The sequence below is a fragment of the Dama dama genome, chromosome 25 (genome assembly GCF_033118175.1).
Source record: "Dama dama isolate Ldn47 chromosome 25, ASM3311817v1, whole genome shotgun sequence".
Lineage (NCBI taxonomy): Eukaryota > Metazoa > Chordata > Mammalia > Artiodactyla > Cervidae > Dama > Dama dama.
The window spans coordinates 35374819-35400230 of NC_083705.1; positions in this window are offsets into that span (position 1 = coordinate 35374819).

Below are 25412 nucleotides of genomic sequence, written 5' to 3' on the forward strand. Positions count from 1 at the left end.
AAGTTCCAATAATTTTTGATATTCACCCACCAAACTGTTCACTTGAGAGAAATCCCAAAAAGGAAAGAACAAACTGTCTGGTTTTCATCATATTAAAACTTTATGATTTACTCTATTTTGTCATGTAGGTGGTAACCATGAACTTCCAGCATGCATGCTGGCAAGTTGAGGTCCTAGCAGACTTCCCCACAGCATTTGCTCTGGGAATGCTAAGATGTCCTAGTTTTGCTGTGCAAGTAGCTGAAACATATGCAACTGTGCTCATTTCACCTGAGAAAATAGACTTCAAAGGAGGCAAAGTTTGCCCTGGTTTGAGAAACAGTGAACCACAGGATCTGAAATGCAGCGTGTGGCCCATAGGCAATCACTGCTTTCTCTACCCAGCTGATTCTGGTCATTTATGGACAATGTGTCATGGAAACGTATGTACATAACGGACCTTAAGGGCAAACGAGAACTACACCATCTTCCCACTTAAAGAAGTTAATGGGATCCAATAAATTATTTTACAATGTATTTCCTTCTAGATAGTAACTGAGATGTCATTACAGTGAATCCATACACCTTTGGGAAACTTTTTACAAATAACTAAATTTGGTCAACCTTTATATGACTGCAGACGACCTCTAGGAGGAACAGCTGGTGGAAGAAAACCTCAAGTAATTTCCGCTTCAGGACCAAAGTGCTGCTGCATAGTGTCAAAGATCCATGTTTGAATTCTGGCTCTGCCATTAGCTTGCTCAGCGATACTTAATGAAAGCCTACCTTCCAGGCAGCACAGTCATCACTGGATACATGACGGGGAATAAGAAAGTCATTGCCTTTGTCTTGTGAACTTTGGAGTCTAGTGAAAGAATCAGATGAACAAATAGGCTATTAGCAAACAGGATGATAAATGCTGTCACAAAGAAGTACAGAATATAGAAGTCCCTGAGAAGTGCACTTCTATTAGTTTCTTAGAGCTACTGTAACAAGTTGTCAAAATTTGGTGGCTTAAAACTTGCAAATTATTATAATATAAACTGAAAGACAGAAGTCTAAAATTCATTTCAATGGGCTAAAAGCAAGGTAAGCAGGGCTATATTCTTTCTGGAGATTCCAGGACAGAATCCATTTCTTTGCCTTTTCTAGCTTCTTGAATGCCTGCATTTCTTAGCTTGTGGCCCCCTTTCCATCTTGAAAGCCATTTGTGGCCAGTAGAATCTTTTTCATGCCATGTCTCTTTGACATTGACTTTTCTGCCTTCTTATTTCACTTATAAGGACTCATGCTTTCATTGGGTCCAGTCTAGATAATCCAGAAGAGTGACTCCATCTTACAAATACCTGATCAGCAAATGATATTCCATCTGCAACCTTAATTTCTCCTGGCCGGGAAACAACATATTCACAGGTTCCAGAGACTAGCACTAGAATGTGGACATCTTTGAGGACCATTACATTGTCTGTCATAGGCAGACTGGCAGTGGGGAGGATAAAGAGTAAGGAAAAGCTAATTAGAGGATTGAAATGTAAGATCAGACCTGAAGGATAAGTAGAATTTAGGTAATTAAAGGAAGGTCTTAGCAGAGTGAAATGTAGGCTTCTCTTGTTTTTTTTTTTGTTGTTGTTGTTTTTTAAATGATATTTAAATAATTAAAAATTAATTAAGGTGTATGTCTTTCTCGTTGCAATGGCTTCTCTTGTTGCAGTGCAGGGGCTGTAGAGAGGTCTCAGTTGGGCTGTGGCACATGGGCTTAATTGCTCTGTGGCATGTGGAATCTTCCTGGCTAGTGATCGAACCCATTTCCCCTGTGTTGGTAGGCAGAATCTTAACCACTGGACCATGAGGCAAGTCCATAGGCTTCTCTATTTTTTATTATGGAAACAGGATGTATGATGACCCAGAAGGCAAAAAGATTATGACCCATGGGAAGATGTGAGGAAAAAAACTGAGTATGGCTTGAGCAAAGATTGTGAGGGTGAGAGAATCTCTGACAAGAGATAAAGCCCAATCATTAAGCAGCTATACAAGACCTTGGAAAACATGATGAAAGCTTAGGAATACATTACTGGAATCTAGACAGTTGATGTTGGGGTCCCGTATGAAGGTGAAGAGAGGAGCTGGGGCACATTTGAGCACAGATTTGAGCAACATGTTCCTGGCTGGGTCAACAGAGGACAGTGATTGCTACCCCCAAGCTTAGAGGAACACTGAAGGGGGCTGGGATGCTAACAGAATAGAAAAGAAAAAGTTGGACGTAGAAGCCTTCAATAGAATAACACAGACAATCCTGGGCAGCTCTCCATGGAGGAAGCCATAGTCATCTAACAGTCAACCTCCCTCTTTTCAAAATGAATTAATTATGGTTTTGATTCGTGCTATGAAAGAGAAGTTCAGAGTGCTGAGAGAGTACAATCAGGAGCCCTACACTTAGCCATGGGGCGGAGAAAACTTAAGGAGCAATACTCAAGCTGAGATGTGAATGATAATTAAGAAATAACTAGGTGAAGGGAAGGGACTTCTGGGCAGAGGGAACAATAAACACACAGGTCCAGTGGTGGGAAGGAGCATACCCCGTTTCAGAAGCCAAAAGGCCAGCACCTTCAGAGAGAGAGAAGATGAGGACAAAGGAGAATCAGACAAGTCAAAGCTGGTGGAGGCCGGGGCAGAGTGGGGCCAGAATCATAGAGCTCTCGAGGGTCTTTATGGATTGAAAACTTGGTCTTGTGAGCAGTGAGATGTCGCTTATATATATAACCAAAAGGATGGCATGGTCAGATCGCCCCATTATAAGGATTGGCTAGCTGCAGTATGAAGCATATATCCAAGAGGATAAAAATAACCCACCTGTGACAGTGCATGGTGGTTTGCACGGACAGAAACACTGCACACCGGAGGGAGAAGCAATTGCTACTGGGAGTGAAAATGGACTACGGTTGAGTTTGCCTTCCAGAAAAGTGGCATAATTCATTCCCACGGTGATGGCTCTTCCTTTGAGAAAACATCTTCACAATGTAAGTGGTCTCCTTCCCTTGAGAAAGTTCAGGTCCATGACCTGGATGGTCTGGGCTAGATTGGTGGTGTGAGAAAAAAGACAAACCTGTACTGTTACTCTGAGTAGTAAAGAGAGAAAATGTTGGCTTTGCTGCAGGCAGCTTAGAGGTGCCTGGGACTGAGGAGAAAAAGGAGTTACCAGAAAGATCTAGGAACAAAAGTCAGAGGGCTCCTGACACATACCTGGAGGCTGGGGCATACAGACACAGGGTCATGGAAGAACTGATGGAAGGGGATGGCTGACACATTACTGGGAACACTGATGTCTGTACTTGACATCTAAGTTGAAGTGTTTCTGGACCTGTGACTACTTTCTGCAACCTTCAAATCTGCAGTAAAAGGCTGCCACTCATGTGAGCCTCAGTTTGTGGTACTTTGTTGGCCTGCAGGAAGAGGGGCCAGATCTCCCACTAGGCCAGCACAGGCAGGGAGCACCCCCAGGAATGAATGGGCGTGGTCAGGAGAAAGCAAAAGTATATAAAAGTCATGGAAGAGCACCCCCAGAGAAGCATGCACATCCTGGGGCGGGGAGAAACCCAAATAGGGAAGGTTCTGGGCTTTCCACAGTAGATTTCAAGGCAGTTGATTTAGATGAGAAAGTAGAGTGTGACCACAGGAAACTTACAGATAGGAAAGTAGAAAACATCTGGATTTTAGCTGTTTATTATATTTGGGGTTAAACCAAACTAATACTGCTTGATAGCTGTTACTATTTACTGTTCACTCTGAACCAAGAAAGTCTTAATATTTTCTAAAAATTCTCCCTTTGGGGCTCTTTTTGCAGATATAACTAATAGCTTACTGAATAATGAAACATACCACAGTGTCAAATGTTACATAATACACAAAAATGAACTCTAGTATTCTCTTGATCAGAAATACTCAACTATCTAAATGCATCAACATGCTACAAAGAGACATGCTGTGACATCGCTCCTGCTGCTTTTCTAACAAATCATGGCTAAAAGGACAAAAGTCTGACCTTTATATGGTAAACTCTCACAGAAATGGCAACCAGAGTTAAGTATCATAACCAGAAATAAGCCTCATATCATGTGGTCTTTATTAAAATACCAAAACACGGGAAAACTTTTAACAAAGCATTTCTGTTCCGGAGACTTGCCCAAGCATTTTTTTCTTTTTTTTAAATTTCTAGTTCACTTGAGTTTACAGAAGGATTTCATCTGCTTTTGCAGATTCACTGTCATGATGAGGACATTAAGAGGCCAACTATTACCCAAGAAATTTTGTGAATACTTGCAATAAAATAGGTGCATGTAAAAGCAAAATAAAAATTCATGTTACTTTGTGTGGAACATTTAGACAAACCTACACACACAGTCATAGCTATCCAGATAAATCATAGAAAAATCTTAGTTTAAAAAAAATTATCCAGGTAATTGTGAGAAAGGCAGAACTTCCTTCTTCCTTCTACTGTGTTAGGTATGGCTTGCTATGAAGTCCATATTCATGAAAATGGCAGTTTTTAACTTCATTATGTTTTTTGTTCATCTGCAATTATTTAGAAAATTTTACAGCCAGTACTAAGCTTTGAGCTTGACTTTGAGTCAAGGAAATGGTAAATGATCTTTTTCTGTAAGTACTGTCTTCTTTCATTTTCCTTTATTTATTTATGTTTCAAAACACACAGTTCATAATAATGGAGGCATCCCTAAAAAAGTAGGTTTCCATGACATTAGTTCTATACAAGACAAACATGAATTATTTTTTTTTGTGAGATAATACTATTGTTGCCTTTGCCTTTCCACTACTCAAACCTGTCTGAACCTGAGCCTGTGATGGGTCAGTCAGCATAACTATCACAAACCAGGTGGAAATAGCCAGGGGTATGCCTTGTGCTCACACATTTGTGGAGCACTGTGTGGTAGGTATTCTGTCCTATTAAATATAAATTCATAATTTGCTTTTTCAGCAAGAATTTCTTCAGCTATAAGATTTGTCACACCACAAACTTTGTTTCTACCATTTTCTAATAACTAACAAGTCAAAAAAAGTGCAATAGTAACAATAAAGGAATTCTGTTTTCCCAGGAAAATCATGGTCTGTCACATTGTCAAGAGTTGAATTTCTTAATCCTCGTGTTTGTAAGTTTAATCAAAGAAGATTGGAATTATCTGCTCTTATTTTCTTTCACATTAGTTTGCTTTTGGAATTCTTGCACAGGTGATTGTACATAGTCACCTTTTTAAAAAGAAAAAATATGATCAAAATCAAAACCAACTTTCTTCAACTTTAATTACAATAGCAAACAGGTGTTTAGCACTACTGAGGCGGTCAGCATCCTGCTAAGCACCTTCAGTTGTATCTTACTAATTTGCACAAGAACTCAGAGCAGTTAAGAAGCATTATCAATACTGGTAAGTGGTTCTCAAACTTAATCCTGCATGAGTCACCTAGCAAGCTTGTTCTAACACTTGCTGCATCCACCCAAGAATTTCTGATTCAGGAGGTCTAGGGAAAAACTTGAGAATTAGCGTTTTGAAGAAGATTCCAAGAAATGCTAGTGCTGCTGGTATATGCGCCACACTTTGAAAACCATGGTCAAAAAAGATCAGGTTTCAGAAAACTATGGGCCACAAGCTAAATCCAGGCACCTGGGCTTCCTCTTGTTTGCTCCACAAGCTAAATTTGGTGTTAGTTTTGAATAGTGAAAAGAAATTCAAAAGAATATTTTGTCACACATAAAAATCATATGACGAGCAAATTTCCATAGTCATAAATAAGGCTTTATTGGAACACATCATGCTCATTCATTTATATAATATCTATTCTATGGCTGCTTTCACAAAACAGCAGAGTTGAGTATCTATGAAAGAGACAGCGTTGCCTGCAAAGCCTAAAGTATTCACTATCTGGCCCTTCAAAGAAGATTTTTGCCAATTTCATACAGCATGGTGAACAACACAAGAGAAGATTCTACACATGGACATCACCAGATAATCAACACCAAAATCAGTTTGATTATATTCTTTGCAGCCAAAGATGGAGAAATTCTATACAGTCAGCAAAAACACGACTGGGAGCTGACTGTGGCTCAGATCATGAACTCCTTATTGCCAAATTGAGACTTAAACTGAAGAAAGTAGGGAAAACCACTAGACCATTCAGGTATGACCTAAATCAAATCCCTTATGACTATACAGTGGAAGTGAGAAATAGATCTCACTTCCACTATATAGTGGAAGTGAGACTATAACTGATAGACATAGTGCCTGATGAACTATGGACGGAGGTTCATGACATTCTACAGGAGACAGGGATCAAGACCATCCCCATGGAAAAGAAATGCAAAAAGGCAAAATGATTGTCTGAAGAGGTCTTACAAATAGCTGTGAAAAGAAGAGAAGCCAAAAGCAAAGGCAAAAAGGAAAGATATTCCCATTTGAATGCAGAGTTCCAAAGAATAGCCAGGAGAGATAAGAAAGCCTTCCTCAGCAATCAATGCAGAGAAATAGAGGAAAACAACAGAATGGGAAAGACTAGAGATCTCTTCAAGAAAATTAGAGATATCAAGGGAACATTTCAGGCAAAAATGGGTTCAATAAAGGACAGAAATGGTATGGACCTAACAGAAGCAGAAGATATTAAGAAGAGGTGGCAAGAATACACAGAAGAACTGTACAAAAAAGATCTTCATGACCCAGATAACCATGATGGTGTGATCACTCACCTAGAGCTAGACATCCTGAAATGTGAAGTCAAGTGGGCCTTAGAAAGCATCACTACGAACAAAGCTGGTGGAGATGACGGAATTCCAGCTCAGCTATTTCAAATCCTGAAAGATGATGCTGCGAAAGTGCTGCACTTAATATGCCAGCAAATTTGGAAAACTCAGCAGTGGCCACAGGACTGGAAAAGCTCAGTTTTCAATCCAATCCCTAAGAAAGGCAATCCCAAAGCATGCTCAAACTACCGCACAATTGCACTCATCTCACATGCTAGTAAAGTAATGCTCAAAATTCTCCAAGCCAGGTTTCAGCAATACGTGAACCGTGAACTTCCAGATGTTCAAACTGGTTTTGGAAAAGGCAGAGGAACCAGAGATCAAATTGCCAACATCTGCTGGATTATTGAAAAAGCAAGAGAGTTCCAGAAAAACATCTATTTCTACTTTATTGACTATGCCAAAGCCTTTGACTGTGTGTATCACAATAAACTGTGGAAAATTCTTCAAGAGATGGGAATACCAGACCACCTGACCTGCCTCTTGAGAAACCTGTATACAGGTCAGGAAGCAACAGTTAGAACTGGACATGTAACAACACACTGGTTCCAACTAGGAAAAGGAGTAGGTCAAGGCTGTATATTGTCACCCTGCTTATTTAACTTATATGCAGAGTACATCATAAGAAACGCTGGGCTGGAAAAAGCACCAGCTGGAATCAAGATTGCTGTGTGAAATATCAATAACCTCAGATATGCAGATGACACCACCCTTATGGCAGAAAGTGAAGATGAACTAAAAAGCCTCTTGAAGAAAGTGAAAGAGTAGAGTGAAAAAGTTGGCTTAAAGCTTAACATTCAGAAAACTAAGATCATGGCATCTGATCCCATCACCTCATGGGAAATAGATGGGGAGACAGTGGAAACAGCGTCAGATTTTATTTTTCTGGGCTCCAAAATCACTGCAGATGGTGACTGCAGCCATGAAATTAAAAGATGCTTACTCCTTGGAAGGAAAGTTATGACAAACCTAGACAGCATATTAAAAAGCAGAGATATTACTTTGCCAACAAAGGTCCATCTGGTCAAGGCTATGGTTTTTCCAGTGGTCATGTATGGAAGTGAGAGTTGGACTATAAAGAAAGCTGAGTGCCGAAAAATTTATGCTTTTGAACTATGGTGTTGGAGAAGACTCTTGAGAGTCCCTTGGACTGCCAGGAGGTCCAACCAGTCCATCCTAAAGGAGATCAGTTCTGGGTGTTCATTGGAAGGACTGATGCTGAAGCTGAAACTCCAATACTTTGGTCACCTCATGTGAAGAGTTGACTCATTGGAAAAACCCTGATGCTGGGAAAGATTGAGGGCAGGAGGAGAAGGGGACGACAGAGGATGAGATGGTTGGATGGCATCACCGACTCAATGGGCATGAGTTTGAGTAAACTCCAGGAGTTGGTGATGGACAGGGAGGCCTGTCATGCTGCAATTCATGGGGTAGCAAAAAGTCAGACACAACTGAGCGACTGAACTGAACTGAACTGGTGAATATAGTTAATAATACTGTATTATATATTCAAAAATTGTTAAAAGGAGATTTTAAAAGTTCTTATCACAAGTAAAATAGATATAATTATGTGTGGTGATGGATGTTAACTAGACTTATGGTGATCCTTTCAGAATGTATATGTACTTTGAACAATTATTTTGGGTACCTGAAGCTAACATAATATCAATTACACCACAATAAAAAGAATCACATGAGAAGATGCTCAATATCACCAATTATGAGAGAAATGCAAATCAAAACTATAATGAAATATCACCTCATATTAAAAAATCTACAAACAATAAATGCTAGAGAAGGTGTGGAGAAAAGGGAATCCAACTATACTCCTGGTGGGAATGTAAACAGGTACAGCCACTGTGAGAAACAATATGGAGGGTCTTTAAAAAATTAAAAATAAAGCTACCATGTGACCCTGCAATTCCACTCCTGGGCATATATTCATAGAAAAATATGATCCTAAATGACACATGAACGCCAATGTTCATGCAACACTATTTACAAAGCCAGGACATGGAAGCAACCTAGATGTCCATCAACGGATAAATGAATAAAGATATAGAACAGTATTTATGTACCACATCTTTTTTACAACAGTAGAAAAGAATGAAATAATGCTATTTCCAGTGACATGAATGGACTTAAAGATTGTCATACTAAGTGAAGTAAGTCAGACATATGTGCGTACTTAGTTGCTCCCTCATGTCAAATTCTTTGTGACCCCATGTACCGTAGCCTGCCAGGCTCCTCTGTCCATGGGATTCTCCAGGCAAGAATACTGGAGTGGGTAGCCATTCCCTTCTCCAGGGGATCCTCCCAACCCAGAGATTGAGCCCGGGTCTCATGCATTGCAGGCGAATTCTTTACTATTTAAGCCACCAGGGAAGCCCCAGAGTAAGTCAGACAAAGAAAGATTAACATCATATGATATCGCTTATGTGTGGAATCTAAGAAAAATGGCACAAATGAACTTATTTACAAAACAGTCAGAGATCTAGAAAAAAGCTTATCGTTACTAAGGGAGAAAGGGGGAAAGCAGGAAATTGGGAGATTGGGCTTGATGTATACAAACTACTATCAATATATATAAAATAGATAAGTAATAAGAACCTACTGTATAGCACAGAGAACTCTCCTCAATCCTCTGTAATGACCTATATGGGAAAAGAACCCCCAAAAAAGAGTAGATGTATGTATATGTATAACTGATGCACTTTGCCATACAACAGGAGCTAAAACAGCATTGTAAATCAAATGTACTCCAATAAAAGTCAGTTAAAATTTTTTTTTAATTTAAATTAAAATAAGAAAATTAAAAAGGAGATGACAACTGAGCAAAGAAAGTATGTGTCATTTGAGACAGGAACCCAGATCCTTAGAAAATTCTGCAAAAAGCTAGAAGAGGAAAAGCTACAAAGGGAAAAAAAAAAAAAAAAGAATTGCTAATCCCTGCCATGGATGGAAGCAAGGTAGAGATATTATAGCTCACAGGAGTTGGTGTAGGGATTTGTATCCAGATCCAAACTTCAGAGGCCATATTTCTAACCATTTTTAAAAGGTGTAGAAATTCACTATTGTTTAAAATAATTTGTGTGATTTAGTGACATTAACAATCTCTGGTGCTTTTTCATTAGTTCAGGAACTGTTTTTTTTTTTTTTTTTTTTTTTTTAGTTCAGGAACTGTTTTCTTTCAAACTTTTTTCATTCTTACCAAACCCCATCTTTCTTTTCCCATCCTTGTTCCATTAGCATTATGTATCTGTCTTCTTTATCCAGAGGATTATTTTTATGGAAAGGCGCTATTTCATTCACCTGAAGCTGATTTAAATTTGGTGGCTCTTTTGCTCAGAAAATGAGTCTGTTGCTTCAACTGCGTACTTAGAACGAATAGAAGCATACATGTTTCATAAAAGACCTCTCAGATTATTTCCATATTTCAGAGTAGTAACTTGTGATGGGAAAAGCAGAAAGACTTCTGAAGTTCAGCCTGGATTATATAGGAATAAAAAATGAAGTAATAACGATGACCTCATAGGTTCAGGCAACAGGGGCTGACTGATGTGGTTACGTTCTCTGAAGGCAGAGCAGGGTGGTGTATTTCACAGGGATCTCTCTTCATCCACCCAAGCAAGAGACTGTCTGCAGCCAACCCTCCTAACCCATCACCCACCTGTCAACACTGAGCCATTCAAAATGGCATCATTCAGCTTGAGCTCTTTTTCTAATTCACCATTTCTTTGTTATGAGATGGGGGAGGAAACCCTCAAAGCATTATTTAACATGCATGGACAATGATTTGAGAAAAACTTAAAGTTGATATGTAGAAAATATGATGTCAGTAAAGAAAAGGTCTGTATGCTTAGAGCTCTTTTTGAGTATAATTGAGTGTATCCGCTTTTTGTCAACCACATTTGACCAGCTCTGCTAAGTCTCATCATCATAAATAAAATATTCTACCCATAAATAATTAAAATGAGATAGAATTAGACAAAAAATTCTATAAGTAAACAGACGTCTGGGCCTGTTGATATTTTATTAACCAGTAAAGACTTAATAGAAATGGGAAATCACTCTTTGCCAAGTAATTCATTGAAGGTCTTAATCAATTTCAAATAAAAACCTCACAGTTAAGTCTAATTATATCACTTTCAGTTTCAAACATAGTAATTATTAGCTCTTTTCTTAATTAATATTTTCAAGATTGCAGCACTAATTATCTACAGATTTTTAGGTGGTTTTTAAGAATATAAGTCCAAAAGAGACGATGCCTTCCCACTGGTATTTAGGCTAGTTGCCAGCTTGTCTCCTTTCTGACAATGCTGGCTTTGAACCAGGAATAAAGAAAGGAACAGCTGACATTTAGAAAACAAAACTTCATACTCCACCAATATTTTAAATAATAGCTACGAAAAGCAGAAATAGGAGCTACATTTTAAAATTCAGCCAACATAACATATCTGGGTTGGTGTTCTACAATTCATATTCTACTTTTAAAAATGAAATTCACCCCAAATTGCATTTTTTACAAACTAAGGAATCTTACTAGCATTTAAAAAAATAGCACATGAAAATTCTTCTTGTGGATATCTAGTAATCATGATTATTAAAAACATGAACATGAATGGCAAAAGGTTGATGGTTGTTTAAGCCAGGTGATAGATACATGAGGTTTATTGTACATTCTACTTCTGGTTGTGTTTGGCAATTTTCATAATAAAATTTTTTAAAAGAAAAATACATAAACATAAGAACTCATGGTTCTATACTTATGGAGCTATTAAAGAGAGTTAATTAATTTTCAGTTCAATAAATCTTTAGAAAACCTAACTAACGATATAGCTCAAGCATTTACTTCTGATATTCTCATTCTAAAAATGTTAATAAAAGAATTATTGACTTCCAAGACAAAAGTACAGTTATTCAAGTTAAAATAGAACTTAGACAAGCATGTCATAATTTCTGAAAAACTGAAAGCTTGGATTCAATGCTAGTCTGTTTTGGATAAATCATAATACTAAAGATTATTGAAACCTAATAAAAGAGAAAAAATTTTACCTGGCTAAGTTTTACTGCTGCATTAACAGCTTCCTTTTTTAAAGTCTTCTAACTCTTGCTGCTGTTCTCCATTGTGAACATTCTCTCTTAAAGAGGTGAGCTGTAAAAGTAAATATGAAGGCTCCAACTGAGCTATACGGTAAGGCTATGCCTAACCCATTAAAATTAGCCCTGGGAATTTTCAGAAGGGTTAGAGCTTTAATGTCTTTTACCTGTGCCAAATTTGTTGCAAGTCCCCAATGTCACAATTACAGATAGGCCCCAAAACCTATGTCAGCAAATGTTTTTAACTTCCTCCCCACACCAAACTAAATCATACAATTCTCAGAATTGATTAATTTGAGGAATAGCTAATAGAGCTGTCAGTGAGCAATAAAATGATCAGGAGGTAAAGGTACCAACAGGAGAAAGGAATCAAAGGACAGCAATGATACCCAACTTATGTGCAATAGCAACTAGAGGTGAAAAAGTCTTAAATGGCTATAACACGAAGGCTGTAATTTATCATCTACAGGTAAATCAGCTGTGCATCAGAGCCATATTTTGGCTTCCAACAGAGAAGTCATTTCTCTGATTTGCTAGGAAACTTTTCAAGAGGTTCTATAAATTGGGAGCTCAAATTGGTCAATGCAGAGATATCTAAAAGAGAGAGAGAGAGAGAGAAGGCTTCCATGTGTTATTGAGAAGAATCTTGGTGGTAGAATAAATTCAAATTTTGATCCATGATGCATTCTGTAAAAGAGCTGACTTTTAACTGACTTTTTCTCCTCCACTTAATCCTTCACTAAAGCATCCTCAGCATGTACTTGGTTTCTCTAAACTCTCCTGGATTTGTGGGCCCACCAGCAGTATAAGGGACAAAGGATCAGTGACCATAAAAACCCACAAGTGAACAAATATAAAGTAGGTGTATGCATTTTCCAATTTTTCCCACTTAATCAAGTGTGTAAAGGTTCATGCTGGTTCATTATTTGGTGAAAAGCAATAAGGGCAAAGACAAATTAAATATAATATACTCCAAAGAGCATTTTGCTGAGAGGATTGCTACCATTAAAGAGGAAAGGGGTAGATGAGTGAATATGATATACCCTTCACATCACCCTTTCCTGGCAGACTCCTCCCTCCATCAAGCTTGTAATTCCAAACGCTTTCCTTCCTATAAGGAGGGAGGATCCATAGAAACATGAATTTTTGCTCATTTTTTTCTTCAGTAATATAGTCTTAAAACCTAGCACGTAGTTTTTGTTTAGCAAGTATTTGTTGAGTGAAAGAAAGGAATACTCTTAAAGTTACTGAGACAACAGAGTGATGTTAGTGTGAGATTCCACCCCATTTTAAGCTTTCCTTATTTGGAATTCCATTCTATATTACATCTTCCTTTAAAGATTAGGCTTCCTGTTTCAATTTGTTCTTCTAGAAATCTATGACTTAAAAGATAAATTAAGGAAAGAAAATAAGAAAGACTTACTTTCCCTTTGTGACTATAAAATGTAGATAGAAAATAATTGTCCTAAATTACACTTCATTTGGGATAGTCCATTAGTACCTAATGATGAATTTTTTTTCATATATATATTCCAACCTGATTTTCTCAAGCCAGACTCTTCCCCACCAGTTGGTAATCTTTATGGCAAGGCAGGGCTGGGAAGGAGTCATGAAAGAGTTAAATTTCTGGAAATATTTTTTTCCAAGAACTTCTACTTAGTAGCACAGTTATAATAGTTACATTCTTCCAGGATAACGTCCCCAGTGACTGATTTTCTTTTTTATGGATTATAAACTTGTCCTCAACATAATTTTGGTATTCCTTTGATGATCCGTGTTTAGCTGAATCTGCTACCTAACAGACGCCTGAATATTTAGAATCCCAAAGGACTACAATATCCTGTGGTTTCAAATTCCTAAGCAGTTGATCCCGCCATTCTAGTTTTATTCTTGCTTTCCTACTATCCTAGGAGCCAGTAGCAAATGCACGTCATAGTTTTCTTTTTAATTAATTTTTATTGGAATATTGTTGCTTTACAATGCCATAGTAGTTTCTATGTACAACAAAGTGAATCAACTATATGTGTGTATATATACCCCCTCGTTCCTGGATTTCCTCCCCATTTAGGTCTCCAGAGAGCACTGAGGAGAGTTTACCCTCTGTCCTCACACAGTTAATCCAAGTGGATTTAAGAACAAGAGCTTTTCTTTTTTCTCCCCCTGGTCTGATGTCCCTCAGTTTTTTTTCTATAGTCAAAATTTCTTTTCACCTACCTTTGAGTATTCTATTTTTTAAGAAAGAATAAAAGATACTACTAACAAAATGATATATATATGATAAATTTTAAGAGAGAAATGAATTCTTGGTTTATTAACTGTATTTATATATGGACCCACTTACTAATTTAGTCTGATACAAAAGTAAAAAGCAGGATGGAGCATGAAGTCAGATTTTCAACCAACTATAGTATTTTCATGAGGTTTATCAATGCAGAGAATCTAGTGCATGGAATTAATCACCTGGAAGGAACCATCAAATCTTAAGAATTCAGGTTCCCACTATGCCTGAATTCTGTTTGGCAAAAAAGATGGCTTAAACTTTCACAGAAAATAATTCTAAAATATTTCTAAAATAAAACTGGGTTAACCAACATTTCCACATAGTAACAATTCTAATCAAGATGTAATATCTTAAGACTAGAAAATAATAATAATTCTAAAATAAAAATCAGCTTTTACTCAAGGTTTTTAAGCCATTAAAGGTTCGTTTTAATAAAGTCAGTATTGTAAAGAAATATGAAATCCATATTTCGATTATAATACTCTAAATGAAAGTGGATTCTGACACTATATAGAAGAGTATGTGAACAATAGAGTCAATCTGTACATTTTCTAAGAACACTAACAGAAAGAATCAAAAACTCAAATGACTAAAATTAACCAACCATTTTACAAAAGTAAATAGAGGAAATGGGAGGACGGAACAGGGGATAGTGACTGACTGAAGAATAAATACTGGCTAATGCAGAAAGTAGGGAAATTAATCAGTGGAACAATTAATCAGGGTGGTGGTGGTGGTTTAGTCACTATGTCACGTCTGACTCTTGCAACGACACCGACTGGAGCCTGCCAGGCTCCTCTGAAAATGGGATTTCCCGGGCAAGAATACTGGAGTGGGTTGCCATTTCCTCCTCCAAAAATTAATTACACTTCTCAGCAATTAATAAAGCTATTTATTTTGGGGTAAAGTTCTACTTAGTCTCTTGCCTTTAATCTGAGTTGGTTCAACCAGCTGATCTTGAAGACCTTGAGTTTCTGTATATTGATGGTAACTGCAGGTGTGTAAGTAACACACAACCCTGTAGTGACCAGTCTTCCATTTACTAATGGACTCAGGGTTAACCAAAATTTCTGCATAGTAATAACTGCAATCAATAGTTAACACCTTTTTGAGACTAAAAAAGACTAAAAAGGTAGAAATTATTACTAGACCATCTCCACTAATGCATCTTTTAGTGAGTGTTTGGACTTCAGCATTACAACACAACAATACAACAACTTCAGTTAACCCACTTATTCATCTCTTACAACATGCCAGGCATGCTGCTAGCCACTGTTTTTATAGCAATATATGGGAAACTAAATTTTTTGACCACGAGGAACTTATATTCTAGTGGTGAGGACAGGGGATGCAGGTGATAAATTAAGACATAACAAAATAATTTCCAGTGTTAATAAGTGCTATATCCCAAACAACAAAAACAGAGTAACCTTCTAGAGAGTAAGTTGGAGAGTTGCTTTCATTAGGGAACTTGGCGACAACTTCCCCAAGAAGGCAATATTTGAATCAAGTCCTGAATAAATGAGAAGATAGCAGCCATAACAAATGTGGAAATAAGCATCCAAGAATGCAGTCAAAGCTTCTAGATAGGAAAAAAATGTGACATACAGAACAGAGACCAGGATTCTGGAGCAAAATCAATGAAATACAGAAAGCAAGGATATTTGATCTGTCAGGCAGGCAAGGAGTAGATCATGAGAAGGTTTGTGGGGAATTTGGAAATAAATTTAATTATAAAGGTAAACCAGTCAAAAGCTTTAAACAGATCACATTAGTGCTTTGAAAATATCACTTTACCAATATAGGACATTACAGAGTATTGAGTAGAGTTTCCTGTGCTACACAGTAGGTCTTTATTAGTTACTTATTTTATATATAGTGGTATGTATGTGTCAATCCCAATTTCCCAATTTTCCCCCCACTTAATCTAAAAAAAATAAACTGAATATATGTATAATCATAAGAATTTGAGCAAACTCTAGGAGATAGGGGAGGACAGAGGAGTCTGGCATGCTATAATCTATGAGGTCACCAAGAGTCAGGCATGACCAAGTGACTGAGCAACAACAATAACTGATTCACTTCACTGTACCTCTGAAACTAACACAACATTGTAAATTGACTATATTCTAGTATCTTTTTAAAATTTTTAAATTTTATTTTTAATTAGAGTATACTTGCTTTATAGCTTCCCTGGTGGCTCAGATCGTAAAGAGTCTGCTTGCAATGCAGGAGGCCTGGGTTCCATCCCTGGGTTGGGAAGATTCGCTGGAGAAAAAAATGACTACCCACTCCAGTATTCTTGCCTGAAAAATCCCATGGACTTAATATCGTGTTAGTTTCTGCTGTACAACAATATAGATTAGCTGCAAGTATACATACAGATCCTCCTTCTTGAGCCTCCCTCCCACCCCCCATCCCACCACTCTCAGTTCAGTTCAATCACTCAGTCGTGCCCAACTCTTTGTGACCCCATGAATCCCAGCACGCCAGGCCTCCCTGTCTATCACCAACTCCTGGAGTTTACTCAAACTCATGCCCATCGAGTCGGTGATGCCATCCAACCATCTCATCCTCTGGCGTCCCCTTCTCCTCCTGTCCTCAATCTTTCCCAGCATCAGGGTCTTTTCCAATGAGTCAACTCTTCACATCAGATAGCCAAAGTATTGGAGTTTCAGCTTCAACATCAGTCCTTCCAATGAACACCCAGGACTGATCTCCTTTAGGATGGACTGGTTGGATCTCCTTGCAGTCCAAGGGATTCTCAAGGGTCTTCTCCAGCACCACAGTTCAAAAGCATCAATTCTTTGGCGCTCAGCTTTCTTTATAGTCCAACTCTCACATCCATACATGACCACTGGAAAAACCATAGCCTTGACTAGATGGACCTTTGCTGGCAAAGTAATGTCTCTGCTTTTTAATATGCTGCCTAGGTTGGTCATAACTTTCCTTCCAAGGAGTAAGCATCTTTTAATTTCATGGCTGCAGTCACCATCTGCAGTGATTTTGGAGCCCCCCAAAATAAAGTCTGATGCTGTTTCCACTGTTTCCCCTCTATTTCCCATGAAGCCATGGGACCGGATGCCATGATCTTAGTTTTCTGAATGCTGAGCTTTAAGCCAACTTTTTCACTCTCCTCTTTCACTTTCATCAAGAGGCTCTTTAGTTCTTCCTCACTTTCTGCCATAAGGGTGGTGTCATCTGCATATCTGAGGTTATTGATATTTCACACAGCAATCTTGATTCCAGCTGGTGCTTTTTCCAGTCCAGCATTTCTCATGATGTACTCTGCATATAAGTTAAATAATCAGGGTGACAATATACAGCCTTGACCTACTCCTTTTCCTAGTTGGAACCAGTGTGTTGTTACATGTCCAGTTCTAACTGTTGCTTCCTGACCTGCATACAGGTTTCCCAAGAGGCAGATCAGGTGGTCTGGTATTCCCATCTCTTTCAGAATTTTCCACAGTTTATTGTGATACACACAGTCAAAGGTTTTGGCATAGTCAATAAAGTAGAAATAAATGTTTTTCTGGAACTCTCTTGCTTTTTCAATGATCCAGCAGATATTGGCAATTTGATCTCTGGTTCCTCTGCCTTTTCCAAAACCAGTTTGAACATCTGGAAGTTCACGGTTCATGTATTGCTGAAGCCTGGCTTGGAGAATTTTGAGCATTACTTTACTAGCATGTGAGATGAGTGCAATTGTGCAGTAGTTTGAGCATGCTTTGGGATTGCCTTTCTTAGGGATTGGAATGAAAACTGACCTTTTCCAGTAATGCTGAAGAAGTTGAAGTTGAACAGTTCTATGAAGACCTACAAGACCTTTAGAACTAACACCCAAAAAAGGATGTCCTTTTCATTATAGCGCATTAGAATGCAAAAGTAGGAAGTCAAGAAACACCTGGAGTAACAGGCAAATTTGGCCTTGGAGTACGGAATGAAGCAGGGCAAAGGCTAATAGAGTTTTGCCAAGAGAACGCGCTGGTCATAGCAAACACCCTCTTTCAACAACACAAGAGGAGACTCTACACATGGACATCACCAGATGGTCAACACCGAAATCACATTGATTATATTCTTTGCAGCCAAAGATGGAGAAGCTCTATACAGTCAGGAAAAACAAGACCATGAGCTGACTGTGGCTCAGATCATGAACTCCTTATTGCCAAATTCAGACTTAAATTGAAGAACATAGGGAAAACCACTAGACCATTCAGGTATGACCTAAATCAAATCCCTTATGATTATACAATGGATGTGAGAAATAGATTTAAGAGACTAGATCTGACAGACAGAGTGCCTGATGAACTATGGACTGAGGTTCATGACATTCTACAGGAGACAGGGATCAAGACCATCCCCATGGAAAAGAAATGCAAAAAGGCAAAATGGTTGTCTGAAGAGGTCTTACAAATAGCTGTGAAAAGAAGAGAAGCCAAAAGCAAAGGCAAAAAGGAAAGATATTCCCATTTGAATGCAGAGTTCCAAAGAATAGCCAGGAGAGATAAGAAAGCCTTCCTCAGCAATCAATGCAGAGAAATAGAGGAAAACAACAGAATGGGAAAGACTAGAGATCTCTTCAAGAAAATTAGAGATATCAAGGGAACATTTCAGGCAAAAATGGGTTCAATAAAGGACAGAAATGGTATGGACCTAACAGAAGCAGAAGATATTAAGAAGAGGTGGCAAGAATACACAGAAGAACTGTACAAAAAAGATCTTCATGACCCAGATAACCATGATGGTGTGATCACTCACCTAGAGCCAGACATCCTGGAATGTGAAGTCAAGTGGGCCTTAGAAAGCATCACTACGAACAAAGCTGGTGGAGATGACGGAATTCCAGCTCAGCCATTTCAAATCCTGAAAGATGATGCTGTGAAAGTGCTGCACTCAATATGCCAGCAAATTTGGAAAACTCAGCAGTGGCCACAGGACTGGAAAAGCTCAGTTTTCAATCCAATCCCAAAGAAAGGCAAGGCCCAAGAATTTTACACATGGTAGTGTATATATGTCAATGCTACTCTCTCAATTTGTCCCACTCTTTCCTTCCCTTGCTGTATCCACAAATCCATTCTCTCCATCTGTGTCTCTAATTCCAGCCCTACAAATAGGTTCATCAGTACCATTTTTCTAGATTCCATATATATGTGTTAATATATAATATATTTTTTTTCTCTTTCTGACTTACTTCACTCTGTATGACAGACTCTGGGTTCATCCATATCACTACAAATGACCCAATTTCATTCCTTTTTTATGGTTGAGTAATATTCTATGTACATACCACATCTTCTTTATCCATTCACCTGCTGATGGACATCTAGGTTGCTTCCATGTCCTGGCTATTGTAAATAGTGTTGCAATGAACATTGGGCTACATGTGCCTTTTGAATTATGGTTTTTTTGGAGTATATGCCCAGTTGTGGGATTGCTGGGTCATATAGTAGTTTTATTCCTAGTTTCTTAAGGGACCTTCACACTATTCTTTATGTTGGTTGTATTAATATACATGCCTACCCACAGTGCAGGAGGGTTCCCTTTTCTCCACATTCTCTCCACGATTTATTGTTTGTAGATATTTTGATGATGGCCATTCTGACTAGTATGAGGTGATACCTCATTGTAGTTTTGATTTGCACTTCCCTAAAAATGAGTGATGTTGAGCATCTTTTCTTGTTTTTGTTGGTTATCTATATGTCTTCTTTGGAGAAATGTGTTTAGGTTTTCTGCCCATTTTTTAATTGGGTTGTTTTTTTTGATATTGAGTTGCTTGTATATTTTGGAGATTAATCCTTTGTCAGTTGTTTTATTTGAAAAATGTTTTTTTTTTTTTTTTCCCATTCTGAGGGTTGTAAATTTTTTTTAAAAAGATTGCTTTAGCTGTTAGGTGGAAAGGTTCTACAACAAGGCAAGTGTGGTTGTAGAGAAACCAGTTAGAGATGGTTGTGATTGACAGGCAAGTGAAAGAGTGACTTGAATTGGGATTGTAGCAGAAGAAATGATGATAATTGGATATATCTTAGAGGCAGAATTAACTGAATTTACTGAAGTATGGGGAGTGTGAGAAAAAAAAAATCAACAATGACTCCTAGGATTTTGGTCTTAGGAACTAGATGGAGGATGGAACCATTAACTGAGATGTAAAAAGCTTACAGGGATTAGTAGTCATTTCTTTGCATCATGTTAATCCTGCAATGTTCATTAGGCATCCATATTGAGGTATGGAGTTATACGCATGATGCTGGAACTTAAGAGAAAGATCTGGCTGATAACAGAATTCTGGATCTTATCAGCTTATGGCCAGCCTAGACGTGGTCTATGAAGTTCTACCTGATAAATCAAATTATACTTCCTTAGAATAAGAATCTGCTAGAGGAAGTGGCCAGCAAGAAAGCAGGAAAACCAAGACTGGGCCAACAGGTATCCCAGAAACTAAGGAGGAAAAAATTATTCCAAGAAGCAAGGAGTGGTCATGCCCACCAAACATGGCTAAGGCACTGAGACTTAAGGCTTAGATGAGTTTTAGGTCACTGATGACCGTGATGAAAGTTCTAGTTCTTATAAAACCCTGATAAAATATTAATTATTATTTCTTATTATTTTATATATGAAAAACTTAGACTTGGAGAGGTTTAGCCCTGAATAGCTTCCTGTAAACTTACTGATCTTAAAGACCATGGTTTTTAACATGCTATATTACTGCTGCCTCAAGTCACTTATAGAAGCAAGTAGAATTAAATGCTTTTATATATTGATGTATATGTTATAGACTTTAGCTTTACTTATTTAATATATGGATTCGGAAAGTACTGAATCCTTTAGTCAGTAACTACAGACATTAGACAAAGTAATTATCACAAGTCTCTATCCTCAGAAGAAAGACAGAGCTCTAAGTATCTGGAAAACAACAGCTGAGGGCTTCAAGCGTCTGAAGAAAATCTTGGGACATCTGAAATTAAAAACTTTAGAAGGAGGTCTCCAAAAATACAAAATCTATTGTATTTCATTGAGAAAGGAAAGAGTATTTTCTTTACCCCCATTTGCATTCTGCATAGAGTAATATCACTGAACTCTAAAGAATTCATATGGAAGAACATCTTGAAAGTATTCATTTTAATCCTACTGTTCACTGATGCGTACTGAGCAGTAGGAGGTTCATTCATGCCTATTGCATTCTTGGAGTAAAAAGGGGAATTTGTTCTACTTTGACATTTCCATGTTCATTTTTTCCCCCTAAAATCTCAAAAGCTAGTACTCAACAAATAGAATAGAGTTATGAAAGTTGGTTTTCCTTTTTTTTTGCTTAAAAATTCCTTACTGAATTTAAAGGGATGATATATTATTACTGATCTGAATAAATGAGTCCTATTATGAATATCTTTGTGTACTTAAGAATTAGGAAGCAGAACGTTTCAATATACTTTCAGGTTATTGCAAACACACCATAAAACAAAGAATCTAAAAGTAGAATTCCCTACTTTGTACTGATAAATTGTGAAAGGCTGATTCAAACTCTCACCCATTCAAAATTAGAGAATACTTGCATCCTTATATATATATACACATATACACACACAGACATACATACACACATATACTTAATGAAGTGTGTTTTTAATCATTTACCATTTAATCACTCTTGAGGGAGTTTGCTAAATCATCAGTAGCCTTATTTTCTAGGTCCTGAAATTGGTTTATCCCTTGTTAAAGAGGTTATTTTTAGGGTTTTGTTGGTTTCAGATGATAGTTGACTAGGAACAAAGAATGCCCAAATCCTGTCCCTTCCTCACTTCAGGAGCTTCCTGAAGAATACAGTATCTGGGACACAAAGTCACTTGATTTTTAATCACAGTCATACCCATGTATGCAAAATGCAGAGTCCTCTGGGTCCCTTGAGCCTAACCTGCGAGTTTGTAGGGATCCCTTCCCTTTTGCTGAACCCAAAACCTACCCATCAGTATATTGAGAGAGGGAGGCAAAGGAGATGAGTGAGCTTAGGAGATGACTTAGCTCCTTTGGAAGAAGCAGAGAGGGGGCAGGCACCAGAGTGGACAGGCACTAGACAGCAGCCTTCTGCATCAGCTTCGTGCAAGGAGGAGAATACCACAGATACAGGAGTGGCTCCCACACCTCTTTGCCAGCAGTGGTCTGGTTCCCTACAAAACATGCCACAAAGAGGGACCTGAATCGGACGGAGTTACATGGGTAGCTGTTCCTTTCCGCACTGAGAGAAGAATGGATGGGAGGGGGGTTTTCCCTTGGCACTTCCCCCATGACTCCCCAGCAATAGCTACCCAGCCTCTATGCTCATTCTCTCCTCCACCCAGAATGCCCAGCCCAGTTCAATCTCTGGAAATTCCATCTATCCTTCAAAGTCTAACTTAATACCTAGAATGTCTAAGGTTAGCACTGGAAGAATTCTGTTCCTCAAATTTCATCCACTTGGAGTTAGTACTTTCACCTGTCACCATACCCCTAACACTATGATTGTGGCAATCTCCCTTTAGAGTTGTTGCCCAAGTATGGGTGAAACTCTTTTCTTTCTTTAAAGATACTTTTGACATGGACAATTTTAGAAGTCTTTATTGAATTTGCTATAGCATTGCTTCTGTTTTTATGATTTTTTTTTTGGGGGGGGTGGTCCCAAGACAGGCAGGATCTTAGCTGCCAAGAAGGGATCAAACATGCATCCTCTGCATTGAAAGACAAAGTCTTAACCATTGGACCACCAGGGAAGTCCTAAAACTCTTGACTACTACTAACACACTAGCTGACATTGTTACAAGCACTTTACCAAACACAAGAAAATAAAATAGAAATAATTTTAAGTATTAAATTTGTCTGGTTTACAAAACCTAAAACATCTTAACTTGAGCACTAAAAAGCTGGCACCAAGTAGCAATTCCCTGGAAATGCATCCCATATTTCCCAGTTCTTTGTCTGCCTCCATATGACTGGTGCTATCTTAACTCTGACCATCAGGAAACTGTCCTCTAACATGTGTTAGCTTACATTAGGGCTGAAACATTCATATTGCTTTTTGTGTAGAGCTCACCTAGGATTTGCTGTTAGTTGTGGTCCTTAGTTACATGTAGTCTATTGGTAACTGAACATTGAAATGACTTGGTTGATCCATGAGACATTAATTACATATAGGAGTTGTCCCCAGTATAGGTCCAAAAGTATAACAGAGTAGGTTAAGCTAGGTTGTGGTAACAAGCCGCAAAATCTCGTGGCTTAACACATAAGAATTTATTCTCTCAATCACCCAAATTGGACCAGAGAACTCTCCACAGAAGCTCCCATCCAGGAGCTGACTCAAGGATACTTTCTCCTTGGGTGTGCACGCTCAGTCACTCAGTTGTGTTCGACTCTTTGTGAGTCCACGGACTGTAGCCCACCAGGCTCTTCTGTCCATGGAATTTTCCAGGAAAGAATACTGGAGTGAGTTGCCATTTCCTCCTCCAGGAGATCTTTCTGGTGCAGGGATCAAACCTGCATCCTGTATTATCAGTGAGCCTTATGTCTCCATATTCTCCATACATGGCTTCCAAGAAGGGAGATGGTGAAGACTGTACCTGGGATTTTCCGTCTCATCACAGATGCATCATGTGTGTATAGAGGTTCTCAGTCTGCTAGCCAAAATTAGTCACACAGCCCAGCCATAGAGATTACACATGCTGAATGTGAGCCTCAAATAACTCTGCTACACATAGATTAAGGAACCCAATTTAAGGCCTTTCAGGGGCCAGAAAGGTAACAAATTTGCGAGACTGCCCCCGATAATATAAAGAACACAAAATTTTACACCCTAATATGAGTTTAATCATTTTCAAAGAACATTTTAGTGTCTTCCTAAAATTCTAAATTTAATGAACTTTGCCTATAGATCAGGGAATTCTGGGACAAGAATAACTTGTGACACAACCACCTCTCCTCTCCTCTCCCAACTCCAGTGCCAGCTTTATCACCCGAATGAAGGGATTTCTGGGATGAGAAGGTAGGTAAAACACGGAAGGAGGAGTCAGAGAACAAAGTGGTGCTCTCTAGCCTCCAGGCCCATGTGAGTGAAGGATCAACAAAACAAAGTCCCCAGAAAAGATCCCAAAAGATCAGTGCCCAGGAAGACCCTGTCAATCTATTAGGTATAAAGTAATAGTCCATTGCCATTTCATCTTAGTTTATTTATCTTTGTGTTTTTTTAAAGTATGCGTGCATGACATTTGCTTATGGTACTTTCCCATCCCCATTTTTCTGCTGTCTTGATTTACTTTGTTTTATCATATTGCCAAAATAAAAATTAAACAATAGGGAAATTTTTCAGAAAAGCATATTCCCATATGTTGAGAATATGTTCCCAGCATGGCTGGTGAAATGCACATTTTGCTGCTGTTTTGGAAAGTAATCTGAGAAAGCTTATTAATTTAAAAATACAGTTGCCTTTCTATTGAGCAATCCTGTTCCTAGGAATATATCTTAAAGGAACCAAATACTAGTATATAAAGATATATGGAAAGAGCTATTTATGGATAACTTGTTCAGGGTTGCAACAAACTGTAACTGATTGAAAACAAAATGAGTGTTTTATAGTTGGGTTTATTATGGCTGAACAAATCGGAGTGTATCAACAGCAAAATAATATGTAGCCCCCAAAATAATATATTAGAGCTGCCCCAGTTGATGGAGAATTTCTATAAGATACTGATTAAAAGGAACAGTAAGAAAAGTATATATCCCATGATCTCATTTTTGCAAAGCCATGGCCAAAATTCCTCCATTATTATATTTGTGCTCATGGACTGTAAGAATTAACATCATTAAGATGTTACCTAAAGCAATATATAGATTCAGTGCAATCCCTACCAAAATCCCAAGGACATTATTCACAGAGATAGAGCCAAAAATTGTAAAGTTTATACAGAATACAAACTACTCTGAAGAGCCAAAGCAATTCTTCTGGAAAAAAAAAAAAAAGAACAAAGCTGAGAGCATCAAACTCCTGATTTCAAACTATATCATGAAGCTATAGTAATCAAAACCAGACCACTATCTCAAATCAAACACAGAAATAAACTTAAAATGGGTTAAAGGCTTGAATGTAAGACCCCAAACCATAAAAACTCCCATAAGAAAATAGGCAGTATGCTCTTTGACACCACTCTTAGCAGTATCTTTCTGGATATGTCTCCTCAGGCAAAGGAAACAAGGCAAACATAAACAAGTGGCACTACAGCAAACCAAATA